General features: G+C 35.4%; 1 pseudogene; it reads right to left on the reverse strand.

Moving 5' to 3' along the window:
• Positions 1-6,758: 6,758 nt before the first annotated feature.
• LOC125496603 (uncharacterized) lies at positions 6,759-11,172 on the reverse strand (annotated as a pseudogene).
• Positions 11,173-12,260: the final 1,088 nt, after the last annotated feature.

Here is a 12,260-nt window from a genome sequence, read left to right on the forward strand (position 1 = left end):
CAAGAAGATAAATACAAGCAATCTCATTACTTGCAAGAAAAGATGTTAGCAGATAGGTGTAAACAACTTAGACAATAATGCACATAATGATGCAAAAATGCAAACTTAAACTCTCTAAGGATGCATGAGATTCTATGCAAGGATTAACGTTATGAAAAGCTAATGAAGATGAAGCATGATGCAAGTTAGGGGTTATGCAAGGATAAGAAAGATGGAATGATATGCAAGGTTAAGGTGATGCAAGATTAGGAAGTGTGGACAGGTAGAGAAATAGATTGATTTTTGAAATATTTTTTAGCAATGACTCGGGGTCCGCAAGTAAGATCAACAGATTACAACTTTTACGGAGTTTGATTTGGAGGATCCACCACGCATATAGGAAGCCCCATTTTGATTAAACTTGTCTTCAATTAGGCATGTTGAGTCTAGATTGTAATGTACTTGATCTATATTAGAGTTCTTCACAGGGGATTCTTCTTTGGGAGTTGATACAGATATATAGCCAGAGATCATAGAATCATCGTAGAGTCCTTGAGGGGCAAGAAGAGTTTGGATTGAAAAATAAAAAGTTCAATTTTTGTGACCCATGTAGATGTAGGTGGGAAAAGGCTTTGACGTTGTTAGGTTCAGACTCGAGCCTATGTCAGGATCTAGAAAAGAGCATGCTTCTGAATTCTAGAAAGTATAATCATTAGACCTTAGTTAATTTTATGTTTATTGAAGCAGTCGGACCTCGAGATTAGGATTCCTATGCATCCTTGCTGAATCAGACCATTCGTAGTTAGTTCTGGATCTGATTTTTTTTTTCTTTTTTCTTTTAGTGGCCTAACTTCTGCCTAGGCCACCTTTTCGAATTTTCAACCTAGTGGACTTGGACATACCTTGGAGAAGGAGTGGTTGATATGAAAGGTTGAAAGGTTTTAAGGTTTGAGGTTTGTGATAAAGGTTTAATTGGATGGGTTAAGGTATAAATTATGGCTTTGGATTCTATGGGCGGGTTAAGGTTTTGATGGATTGAAAGATTTGAATGAGGGGTAGAATTTATGCAAGCCCCCTAGCATGACTTTTTCTTTTTCCTTTCGCTTTTTCTTTTTGCATCATTTTTCTTTTTGTGATGTGCGTTTTCTTTTTCTTTTGCTTGCACTTTTTTTTCGCGCTTTGAATTTTTTCATTCCTTTTTTTTTGTGCATGTCGTTGATCTTTTTATTTACAGAGGCTTGCACACAAGTTTTTGGTTATGGGTATTGGAAGCTTTGAAGGCTATTTGTGGAGGGTTTTTTATTTAAAAGGTTATTTGGGTAATGAAGATGATGGCTTAAGGGATTTTATTTATTTATTTTGGGTTGCATAGAGATGATTTATGGATGATGGCGTATGAAAGGAAGAGGCTGAGAATAAACTCCTAATCTAAGTATGTCCATTGGTTATTTTTTATTTCTTTTATTAATCAATGTGATCCCCCGTAATTTTATGAATTTTATAAATATATTTAAAGTATATTTAGAAATGATTTTAGTATTATATGAGTCGGATTATTTTAATGTTTGACTATTTTGAGGAGTTAAAAGAGTTTTATGGTTTTATTTCTTAAATTAATTAAAAGTTTCATTGAGTGAAACTTTAATTATTTAAAGAGTAGTATTTAAAATATATTTAATTATTAAATTAAGCTTATGGGTTGAGGATCCCATTTTGTAGCCTTTTGAGCCCATTTGAAAGCCCAAAAGAGTAATTCTTTTCCTAATAAGATTCCTATTATTATGTACTCCTAATTCTACTAGGATTAGGGAAAGGGAACCTATAAATACTTCATTAAACCTCCCATAATTCATATTTTCATATTTGGCTTTTGTTTTCCATTAATTCCTCTTTCCTCTTCCCCCTCCCTTCACTCGATTTTTCCCTCTTTGCTTCACTCGACTTCTGCCCAGTTTCTCACTCGTTTTTTTCTCACCCAAATACGATTGTCTAGATTTCTCATAGTTCCATTTTTAGCCAAAAATTCCTTCTGGTAATAAATTGTAGATCTCGAAAAGTTATTGAACTTAGGCTCAAGAATCACTCGATTCCGATTATTATTATATCAGTTATGGCCTCTGCAAGTTTCGGAATTTTGCTGCCATATTTCACTCGCGATTTCAGAATCTCACTATTTTTCTCCCTTTTTCTTTTGATTCTTTTCCTCGTTTTCTTATATATTGATTTCATATATATTGATTTAATATTTCAAAGTATTATTTTGTCAAATTATTGTTTAAAGATTGTATCTTTAAATATTTCAGATTATATGTTTTATATTATTAAGCAACAAATTTTCAGATTTAATATTTTATGTTCAAGGTGAGATTTAAAAATTAAAGTCTTGATTTTTGAGGTTTTAAAAGCCTATTTTAGTAGTACCATATTTAGGGTTTGAAATATTTAATCTTTTGGTGTCAAAAGAATTTAAAAAGGTTTTGACACGTTTTTAAGTGAAGTTTTATTGCTGTAAATTTATTGGTATATTGATATACCAATGTTTTGTATTTTGTTAGGCGGGGATTATTCCCTAGGCAACTTTTAGAGTAGAAAAGTGGCCTCTCAATTTGTTTACACAAGGTACGTACATACCTATGTGCTATGTGATATAGTATCATGATTTAAGAAGGAAAAATTTGTAGTATCATGTATAGGAACTTTATAAGTTCATATGTGATTTCTAGTATGATTGAATTTTACATGTTTTATGCCTGTGTGCAAGCATGTTAATTATGAGATTGATTATGAGTTAAAGATTGTCATGTTTGTATGGAATTATTGATGCAAGCATGCGGATGGGAACTTTATTTATTAATTTACATGGGGGAATTAATATATATTATTGAGATTGAATCATGTTAATCATGTGTTCCTTTATATTACTCCCTTCGTCCCAAAATATAGTTCCCATTTCATTTTGCACAGTCTCCAAGACGTACCTTTGACCTACAATATCTTCTATTTCTTATTAGTAAAAAATATAAAAAGTTGATATTACGAATTTATACACTGAGACGAATCTAACAAGATCCCTCATGAATATATTTTTTTTGTATACATTAGTAAGATTATTTGGTCAAAGTTTTAAAATTTGACTCCCAAAATAGAAATGGAAACTATATTTTGGGACGGAGGGAGCATTGTTTTCACTACTTTATGAGGATTGTGGGCCTTATTTGGTAAGTTGACAAGTTATGCCTTTTAAAGTTAAGTTTGATTGTCAGCTAGGTTCAACAAATAAGAAAGGTTGAGACTAAAAAAAAGTAATCTTGGGTTGTAAGTTGTGATCACTTATGAAATCCTAAGATAAAAGAAGTTCAGTTGTGAAGGCTCGATTTGTATTTCTGTGTTGCTTGTATGTGTGTCATAACAAGTAATAATTTGTAAATAACGTAAAGTGTAACGAGGATAGTTATAGACTTTAGACTGGTGCACGACTAGAGTTGGACATTAAGAGTTGGGGTACATGGTGAGCGTGCCAGGACTTTTCTGGGGGTGGGTTGATCACGATTCCTATTTTTTTCAAAAAGGTTACTCGATATCGCAGGTCATTTTGGAATACGGAGTCGCGCCCGTATTTCGTCTTCTTAGTGAAGGCATTAGTAGATAAGAAAACTCAGGTCCAATAACTATTCCATTAAAGTAATAAAAAGATGTTTAGAGTTTAGTTCAGTAAAAGTTGTCTGCAGAATGTTATATGATTATATTATTATTTATCCATGCATGTTATTTATTTAGTATCATATTAGGAATGTTTATGTATTAGTATGTAGTACTCAGCCTTGCTTATTACGTGCTTTGTTTATGATTGTTGATCATGGCTTTGCCTTATTGATCCTGTGATGACCCATTTTTGTGAGGATATTCTTTAAAGCACTGACATTTACAGGTTTGCAAATGTTGCATCATTGGGAATCTGGTAATGGAGAGCTTGTATAATCTAGTATATTATATTTTCTGCATTAGTAGACACATATTATAATAAGTTTGATTTGAGTAGACATTTATAGAGTGTTTGATTTTAAGTACTTATTTACTTATTTATTATAATAAAAACTTAAAGTTTAGTTAGATGTTTTCCGCTGCAAAATTCTGAATAAGCCGACACGTTATCACACGGGCGATAATGCTTTGGTAATTCTCTAAGTTTTATATTAAAAGGTATTTCTGAAAAGAGAGAATTATCGGGGTGTTACAATCAAGGTCATAGAGATAATTTAATTTGAGTTTCATCATTGAATTTGAGGCATATATGATGGTGAAAGGCCAATGAAAATAAAATGATATAAAAATGAAAAGGCTATAATGAATGAAAGTCCTAGATTGACATAGACTCGATGGGAAAGGACATAAATGACTTAGGGTATAAGTACTCTATGGCTCAACCTAGAAACTGGGAATAAAAGACTAAGCCTTTTGAAGGGGATTCACTGCCCAAGGGGGTGGTTGTTGATGATGTTGATTCTCGTTGTAGGAAGTATTAGAAGTCTGTCGTCATCGACCATATTTTGCACTTTATTTGTAGGACCCAACACTAGATGTCATATGTTCATTATACTGTTGGAATTCGTCATAGAAATGTAGGTTGCGCCTTTTCAATTGTCTTTTAGGTGTAGGGTGTGGAGTAGACCCTATAGAAGTGATCATACCTGTATTATGAAGGCGGTCTAAAATAATCTTCATGACTCTAAATGAAGTCGGAGTGGTGATAGTGCACTTGATGAGCTATAGAGTAGGCTTAACTTAAGCATTCCTAGGTTGTAATCTCTCGACTTGTCATGAACAGAATCAAGTAGACTTCACTTGTATGTTTTAAGAAATGATTTTCGAAATAGGAAATGGGAAATAGGAAATGGGAAATGGGAAGTGATAAATGAAAATGGGAAATGAAGATGGAAAGTGGGAAATGGAAATGAGATATATAAATGAGAAAAGGTATCGGCGTTGGAGTAGTATGAGACTAATTATATGCAAATGCAAATATGGATTAGACTGGATATGCAACCATATTGGACTCGGTGACTGGGCTCTATATGGCAATAAGGAATGCTAGCTTCACTAGACTTAATGGGTTACCCTTATGGACTTAGGAGTGATTGGCTTTGCTAGACTTAGTGATGTTGGGTTTATGGATCTAAGATGGACTAGTTCGCTAGACTAAGAGGTTTTGGGCCATTATGGAATTAGGATAGACTAGCTTCGCTAGACTCCAGGATTTGGGCTGCCATAGATGAAAGGTAGGAGTAGCTTCGCTAAGCTCGAAGGATACCTTTATGGTCATAGGTGTGACTGGCCTCACTAGGTATAAAGGGTGTCATTATGGTCTTAAAGGGTAAGTAGCTTCTCTAAACTCCAAGGGTGCCTTTATGGTCTTAAAGATAACTAGTTTCGCTAGGTTCGGAGGGCGCGAGTATGGTATTAAAAGGTGAGTAGCTTCGCTAAACTCAAATGGTGCCTTTATGGTCTTAGGGATAATTAGCTTTGCTAGGTTCAAAGGGTGCCATTGTGGCCTTGAAAGGTGAGTAGCTTCGCTACTCAAAGGGTGATTTTATGGTATTAAGGATAACTAACTTCGCTAGGTTCAAAGGATGTATTGTGGTCTTAAAAGGTGAGTAGCTTTGCTAAAAACTCAGGATTTTCCTATGCGGTATTTAAGGAGTGCTAGCTTTGCTAGACTTAGAGGTTTAGAGTTTTAAAATTTATACTTCGTCCTATGTGGGTTTGGAATTGGACTTGACTAGACTTGGGATATGAGTTGGGCCTTATATGGACCTAACTTTGGACTTAGTCCTATATTTGTTTGAAGTTAGACTTAAAAATGCATATGGGGTTGACATTGGAAATGGACTAGGATTGGACATATATTATAATGGACTAGGGTTAGACTTAGACTATGGTTTACATAAAGATGCAAATGGGTCTAGATTTTTTAAATGGGCTAGACTTATATGGGCCTAAGATGGACTCTAATGCTAGTGGGCCTAATATGAATTGCAATAACTCAAATTTAGATGGGCCTAGGATCAATGCAAAATAAACTCTAATGCACATAGGCCTAAAATGAATGCAAAATGGACTCTAATGCACATGAACCTAAAATGAACGCAAATTAATTGGGTTTAGGCTGATTGGAATGAATAATAGGTATTTGAACTGGCTTAAAATTTTTCAAAATTAATTTTGTGGACCCCTTGTTTTATCTTTTATTGGGAAAATATGATGAATTAATTTGAAAAGATCATTTTTGAATAGGTGGTACGATGATGTTAATAAATGTTTTCGAAAAAGATAGAGGGTGTAGGATTGATTTTGAAAAAAGAAATAGTTTTCGAAAAGGTGGAATATGATAAGATAAATGTGATAGAGAAGATGTGTTGGATAGCAGGGAGAAGATGGGAGGAGGTAGACACACATGACAACTCTACTTCTATCATGATCACGTATCCAGATGTACCTTTTAGGATAGACTCGACCTTAAATTATTATATATATGTACGAAAATATTGATTTTTTTAATCTTTGAATTAGCTGAGTTTTGAAGTATAAAATGATCCAAAAAAATAAAGCAAATGACTTATCATTTATCATAAAACTAGTTTTGGGACTCGTGCAAAAATGCACGGGAAGTGATTTGCTTAATAAAACAGAATTTTCAATGAAACCAATAGCAGACAACAAATACTGTAATGAAAGAATAAGTAAAAGTTATATTAACAAACATTACAAAAATGTGTATGAAGTTATACATTTTGGAACACTTCCTTGTAAACAACATTTGTAGTTGTTTTGCACACATTATTCTCTTATCACAAATCAGAATTTTAAGTCCTTTTTTGCTCGTGACTCGGGAAATAGCGACATATAGCTGACCATGGCTGAAAACAGGCCTCGGTAAATACAAACGACGTGCGACAATGATTGTCCTTGACTTTTATTTGTCATGGAAAACACAGTCAAAGGAAATTGTCGTCTTGGAATCTGATAGGAAATTTTGTTGAGTCAGACGGTGTTAGTGTCATTCGTGGGATGAATACCTTGTCACCAACATTGCTCCTGAAAATGACAGTAGCTTCAATCACTCGATTGCCTAAATGCTTGACTACCAGCCTCGTGCCATTACACAATCCAGATGTCTGATCAATATTACGAAGCAACATGATAGGAGCACCAACTTTTAACTTAATACTATGATTTGGCAGGCCTGAGCACTTTATTGTGTTTAAGAATTCAGTAGAATATATATCATAGCCCCTAAGTTCCCTTCATCTTTACTAATTGCATCACAACTCAAGTAAATTTTCTCATCACCTGGAATTGTGGACAACACATGATCATTTACCTTCTCAACTATTTCATTAGTTGGAGCTAAATTGCTCTTTCTTGGAAGTATTTGGCTTCCCAAAGGTGATCAGTGAGTGAAGGGTATGTGCTGTCGACAATCGATGATATGGGGTCATCTCCACCGTCTATAAGAATATCTTCAGTGATTTCAATATCGACTTCTCCATCATTGGGCCCTCCAGCTCTGCCATCGCCAACGCTTAGTATCCATTCTGAGAAGTCCCTTATTTCATTAGCGGTAGACGAAGAAGAACATGATTGAAGTCTCATATTGCGTGTCAGCTTCAAAACCTTACATGAATCCCATAGAAACGAAGAGTTCAAGGTCGCAAATACTATATCTTGCCTGGTACCCTTGGGTATAACAGGCAGAATCTGTCTTAAATCACCACCAAAGACAACAACTTTACCTCCAAATGGTCGATGCAAATTATCTCGATCAACAGCTTGCATAATGTCCTTTAAACTCCTATCAAGTGCTTCAAAGCAATATTTGTGCATCATTGGTGCTTCATCCCAGATAATTAGCTTTGTTCTCATGAGCAATGCAGCTAAGTCAGAACCAGGCCTAATAGCTACACACGTAGAGTTTTCACAAACATTGAGTGGAAGCCCGAACCTTGAATGGGCGGTTCGACCTTTTGGAAGAAGTAGGGACGCAATTCCACTTGATGCTACTGGCAAAACAATTTCACCCATCTTCCTAATTGCAGCACACAATGTCCTCCAAATGTATGTCTTACCCGTCCCTCCATATCCGTATACAAAAAACACACCTCCTGATTGGCCATTAACAGAGTGCATTATTTCGTTGAAAACCATTAGTTGTTCTTCGGTTAGACAGGGAAATAGTTTGTCATATTCTTGAATTAAGGAGGGTATGTCATATGAAAGCTCATCCGCTATTAGCTTATTTTGACCTTCAAACACGACTAATTCATCTGGAAATGGCATCTCACTGAATTTTCGAAGACTACTACCATTACTTTGAAGTTTAGCTTCAATATCTGCCAGTGCAAACGCTTGAATTTGTTCATCAGTTAGAGTTAAATCTGCAACGCGATAGAGAAGATTTAATATTAGATGCCTTCATATATGTCATCGTGATCCTTTTTTCGTTGCACAATTATTAAACATGTAAGTAAGCGATAAAAAAAGTAAGTATGCATAGTACTGTAGCATGTACCTTTGTTTTTATGAATACGACGTTGTTTATATAGAATGTCATCAGATAGTAGGTGCCATGTTTTTTCCCATATGTCTTCTGGTTTAGATAAGCTACCAGACATAAGTAACATGCAAAACAGATTCCTTAGATAATGCCCCGTTTCTCTAAAGCTTGCCTCTGTTATGGCGTCTATGTATTCCTTGTCGTCATCAAGCAGCCCCCTTGCATAGCAAGCTTCTTTGAAGGTTGGATACACTGAACCATCAACAGTTCTTATATCCTCGTAGCACGTCGGACCTTTGACAAAATTAAGGAGCGTTCTTAGATAGTATTTCTCACCAGAACCTGGAGTGACATGGTATACCCTGCCAAGTGAGAAACCTTTCGACCTAGGTGCCCATTCTCGCGTAGGTTGTTTCCAAACAAATTTTGTGGGGAACTCTACATACGTCAACTGTCTTGCTTCTTCATACTTTTGGTTGCATTCCATCCACGATAAAAACTTTGTCTTATTAACATTAGGTCTATCAAGTACATCTTCCACGTCCATCTGGTCAGTGTAGACAACCATTTGCTCCCCAGGTAGATGGAAACTCAATCTCTCAACAGCAGGGGTTCGATGGTGAATAGGAAATCCATATATCCTCCACACTGCCTCACAAGCAGATATGTAACGGCAGTCGTAATACATTTTAATCTCATCAATCTTTTGTGGATCATCGCTGCTATTTTTGTTTTGATAAGCAGCAGCCGTCACTCTATCGTAACCCTTATTTATGTACTTGAACAAATACTTTATCGATCTGGATTGATTGCACCATTCAACGTTTATATGGGCACGATACTTACGAAGCAGTTGTGGATTATAAGGAACAACAAACCTATTATCAAGATGCACTCCGTTTTTCTAAACCGAGATTCCGTTATCTCTTCTTCTATAAACTGGATATCCTTCCTCATCAACCTTTGTTTCGTCAATAAATCTTTTAGGAAAATGCTTTGTGCACTTTTTTTGATCCATGCAAGGTGCATTAGTGTTGGAGGGACCACATGGACCATGTAACATCATTTCCGTAACAGTCTCATATAAATCCGGATCCTCAATTGGATCTGGTAACTCAGCGCATATAATCTTGTCAATATCGCTTGCCTGTGGATATTTGTCAGCGGGGTGCAGGAAAAGAAGTATATGAGCATGCGGAAGGCCACGCTTTTGAAACTCAACTGTATAAACAACTGGAGAAAGAAGAAAATATGTATGTATCATTATTTGAACAACCTTATAAGTAGACCAACTAATCTTGAATGTAGTCAATGTTTTGTAAAGTAGTATGAAATTCAATTAATTCAATAAGAATATATATTAAAGATGAGAAAAAGATGTAGAAATCAGCATCATTATACCGCATTTGATTTATACGTACCAGCTTTAACTCGGCCAAATATCTCATTCTCCTTTAAGTCTTTAACCAATTGGTCGAGCTTCATTTTAAAGACTCGACAGATGATATCCGGTCTGTCCTCGGGTCTAAGTCCCCTTTTTTGAACGAATCTGCTTATTTCTGGCCATTTAGCATTACACGTAAAGGTTATAAACAGATCTGGATAACCATACCATCTACAAATTGCCATTGCATCCTGATAGTTCTCTCTCATGTAGCTATGTCCACCTGTGAATGACGCTGGTATAACAATGCGATTGCCATTGGAAGATCCCTCTGTATCACCTCTTTCCACAGCCCCTCTTAAATTCTTCACATTATCTGATCTTAAACTTTGTTGGTTATTCTTTAGAAAGGAGAGCCTCTCTGCCTCAATCATAGTGTAGCCGTCAACCAAAAATTGTTGATACAACCGACGACATAATAACAAAGTATCAGCTTCATGTTCACGATCTTGCATCTGTATGCAAACCACTCACGCATAGTAAGTCGTTCTCTTTTATTCGTAGAACTACTTGATGCGGTCTTGTCCTATGCATAACATCTACTCGATATCCATCTTCCCCATATGGGAAAATCAGTGGATATTGTAACGGTAAATACGATGGGTGAAGCTCAGATATCTGCCTTAATCTTCCATTTTTCCTTTGGACTACTACATCCCTCTTATCTGCTGTATCAATGTCTCCAACTATAAGCGCGGCCACTTCGGATGTTGTTGGAAGGTTATAAGTCCTTCCATCAGAATCCCTTCTTCCAATTAGCCTAAGTTTTAAGTCTTCGCCGTTGTTTGATTCGAAACGATCTCTAGCCATTCTAAAACTCTTGGCCAATGGGTTATGCTGATCAATCATATCCTTCAATTGTGCAACGACACGATCTTCAAATTTATTTGGGTCTTTAGAACTGAAGCAATATAGTACGTTCAAACGTTAGCATTGCTTTATTATGAATGAGGATGTATATATTACATTTAAAACAAATAACATGTTCAAATATTTGCAGTAAAATAGCACGATACCTTGCCGCACTCATCCTATTCTGAACCTCTTCTTCAGTGTCATATATGTATAGTTGAGAGAATTTAGGACGTGCTCCATCGTTCGGCAACAAACTGCCTATCAGGTGATGATTTTGACCTCCAATCTTGTATGTATATGGACCACGCCCATGAGTAGTTGGTGCAATTATTCTACCTCCCATAGAAGTAAAGAATACATCATGTTATACCCCTAATATTATCAAGGAAGTGCGCACTTCTACTATGTCTCTTCTTCAATAGATCTTCCAAAAGTTGGGGTGGACGCTTAAGTAAAGGTAATTGCACTTTTCCTTGCATGCAACACATCCCAAACTTTGGTCTTCCACTCTTATTTCGCTTGTTTACTCGTTCACCAAACCACATTTGTGCTCCACAGAACTCGCAAACACAGGTGGGATCTCCCAAATCTGAATAACCTTCTACAGTAAAGAAACAATTATAACTTTAAATAGTGTTTTATATGAACTTCTTAACATGATAGTATAATATGTAAGTCTAATAACGCACCATTGACTACAATGTCACCATCATTAGATGCCTCTACAAAAAGCATATATGATACGTATGCGTTATAGGATTTACATGTGTTCTTATTTAAAAATTGAGTTAAAAAAGCACGATATAACAAAAAATATACCAAAATAATATATGCTTTACTGCATGACTTATACCTGGACCAATTGTTTCTGCTCGCGCATTGGAATTTAAATTGCTGTCGACGTGCATATCATTTCCTTCAACATCATTGTCATCTGTATACAAACTATTTGTTTTTAATGCATAAACAAAGAAGTTTAATAACTGTATAAGTTATCTGCCTACTATTTATGGTGCTGTATTAGTTAATTAATATTTACTATAACATACCTGGAATTATTCTCTTTGAAACCGATTGAAGGACTTGCTTACTTCGGATAACACGTGTCTTTGATCTAAATGAACTACATAATCTCATAGGTTGTATAACTTCTGTTGACAGTGGACATGGCGTAGACGCTATTTCATGCGACAATAGGTGATGTTAGTTGGTCACAACGTATTATATATTTATGATCATACTATGCCAAAACTGAAATAGTATAAACATGTAATATTTCTAATAGATTAATTTATTACCAGAACTTCGTTTCTCTTCAATTATAAGTTTTCGTTGATGCCTTGCTATCTTTGATGCATGTTCTTTATCTGAAGCACATAATTTTTCAAAATATTATTAGATTGTTTATACAGTAACGTTATTAGACAAATT

This window comes from Beta vulgaris, chromosome 4 (assembly GCF_026745355.1).
Source record: "Beta vulgaris subsp. vulgaris cultivar EL10 chromosome 4, EL10.2, whole genome shotgun sequence".
Lineage (NCBI taxonomy): Eukaryota > Viridiplantae > Streptophyta > Magnoliopsida > Caryophyllales > Amaranthaceae > Beta > Beta vulgaris.